Below are 2,500 nucleotides of genomic sequence, written 5' to 3'. Positions count from 1 at the left end.
GAAACGCTTTAATGCCGGCTAATGACGTTACGGTAGGAACAGCCCCATGCGGCTGGGAACCTGGTAATCCTCCTCGGAGTCCTTTTGGAGTTGGCCACGTTTAAACCTGGTGCCTCCCCTCCCGCTTGGAGGGCCGCCGGTAAGGCCCCCCAACAATAGGGCCCCTGCTGCCGGGGCCCGTCCACCACTCGCTACGTAAACACCCCTCGCGTTTGTTGAGTCACGGCCGGGGGGCGCCGCACCGTGTTATTATTATTTTAAGAGAAATTCAATTAGCGGACAGCGGCCTGGTGTTGGTCACTTCCTCTGGTCATTGTTAGGCTGCGGAGCCACACTGCATGAAAACCTGGAAAACTGGACTTTACAAGAGGGGGTTGATTGACATCCTTTGGTTGGGGATTGATGCCAGGTATTCCATTGCAATGGCAATAATACACTCCACTCTTACTACATTACTAAGCAATGGTTCGGCGCAGGACTGGCCTACAGGATCATGGTTAAAGAGTGTGCTCTTCACGGGAGCCCCACAAACTGCTATTTCCTTTTCTTCCTTTTCCTTTTAGCTCTGAATGAAGCAGAACCGTGCCAGTAAGCCCAGATGAGGGGTTCATGTCACAGGCGGGATTTGTCCCGGATTCCAGGCGGAACAGTTTGAGTCCCGCGCCCAGCCAGTTCTCTAGAACACCTCCCCGCTCATTCAGATCAGAGCAGGACTCTGCTCCTTCAGCTCATTACGGCCTCCTCCATTCAGCTCCTGGAAGAGGAGGAGGTGCCAGCGAGCTTTGATGAACCTGTCCTCCCATTTCCGGGGACTAAACTCCTGCCAAATCCCGACGAATGCCTCCAGAAGTTCCTTTGTGGGATTAAAGGAGGGAGGACAATGCTGGGAGGGACTCTGGGTAAGGTAGGGGTCCGTGGTGAACCTTTGCGCTGGGGGGGGGGGGGGGGGGGGGGCTGCATTACTACAGATGTCAAACTCTTAATTTGGTGACAAATCCTCATAATGCAGACGTCTATCACTGAGCCTGCAGAAGAGAGCCCCCATCTGATTCCCTATCCGAAAAGATTTAGAAACAATTTTTGGGTAATTATATTCATTTCATGACATCAAACCTTGAAGCAGGAGAGAACTTATCTTTTGATCTGATTTTTTTTTCCTAAGTGGATTATTGACCTTTGTGATTTTCAAACATCAAGTGATTAAGCTGTCTCAAGCACTTTAATTAAATCAATTAATTTGAATAATTACTGTGCACAATCAGGGCTGTTGATTGATTTCATTGGGTTCACACTGGAGGAGATTTAGAAGTGGACTGTTCCCGTTTACTTAAAATACTGTTTTCATCAACCAAACCTGTTATTAATTTACCGTAATGTACAGAGCCACTGCAGCTTGTGTTACTAGATTCAATTAACTAGTTAGAATATATTGCATAACTAGATTGTAGGAATATGATGAAATTAAAAGATAATTGTAGGGTATTTCAGGATAAAATCAAGGAGAATTGAATTATACCACTTTGGTCAACAGGTAATATACCAGCTTTAGGATTCTCAAATCATCTTTATTTCACATTTAACACCCAAAACAATCGTAAAAAATGCAAACATGTGTCGATGAAATCGACAACCGTGCCTCAGAAAACACACAGAGGCTTAAATAAATGATGTATACAGAAAGTGAGATCATCTGGTTTAATGGTCATAAACTCGTTAATATGTATATATATATATATATATATATATATATATATATACTGAAGTGGACTGAAAAGCTTAAGCTTGGAGCCTCCAGCAGAGAGAATGACATAGCAGCCAATATCAAGTATATATATATACATATATGTATATATATATACTTGATATTGGCTGCTATGTCATTCTCTCTGCTGGAGGCTCCAAGCTTAAGCTTTTCAGTCCACTTCAGTCCACTTTCTAGTTTCCTTGGTGTTCAGTGTGTCCTCCCCCCTTCCTCCTCCCCCCCCCAACACCAACTCTCCGCAGCATCCCCTCCACCCACATCCAGAACATCATATCCACCCAGACCCCACGCACCCACTCCCCTCACAACCAACACCCACATCCACTCCCCTCACCGACCACATCCACCCACAAATCCACCCCCTCACCACTAACCGAACCGAACTGATTCTTCTCTCTCGTTCGTCTTGTTCGTTCTCAGACTCGACTCCTCCCAGACCCATTAGTCGCTGACTCTCTGACCCGCTGTTCGTTCACTGACTGAGTGGTGAAGAGGGAAGACGCTTAGTGAGCGAGCGTACGATAATACGATTCAATATCAGTTAAATGGTAAATGCATGCTGTCTTTGCACTTTCTGTGTCATGCCAGGTTGATCAAATATTTGAATGTCTCGTCAATCTGTCTCATCAATCTGTCTCGTTCTTTCATGGTTCGTTGTCCACCCGGAACCCCCACCATCATCGCTAAATCAAGTATATTCTTTCAGATATGTTAAACATCCAATAATCAACTACACCC

The sequence above is a fragment of the Pollachius pollachius genome (assembly GCF_949987615.1).
Source record: "Pollachius pollachius genome assembly, chromosome: 10".
Classification (NCBI taxonomy): Eukaryota; Metazoa; Chordata; class Actinopteri; order Gadiformes; family Gadidae; genus Pollachius; species Pollachius pollachius.
Note: the sequence above shows the minus strand (reverse complement) of the source record.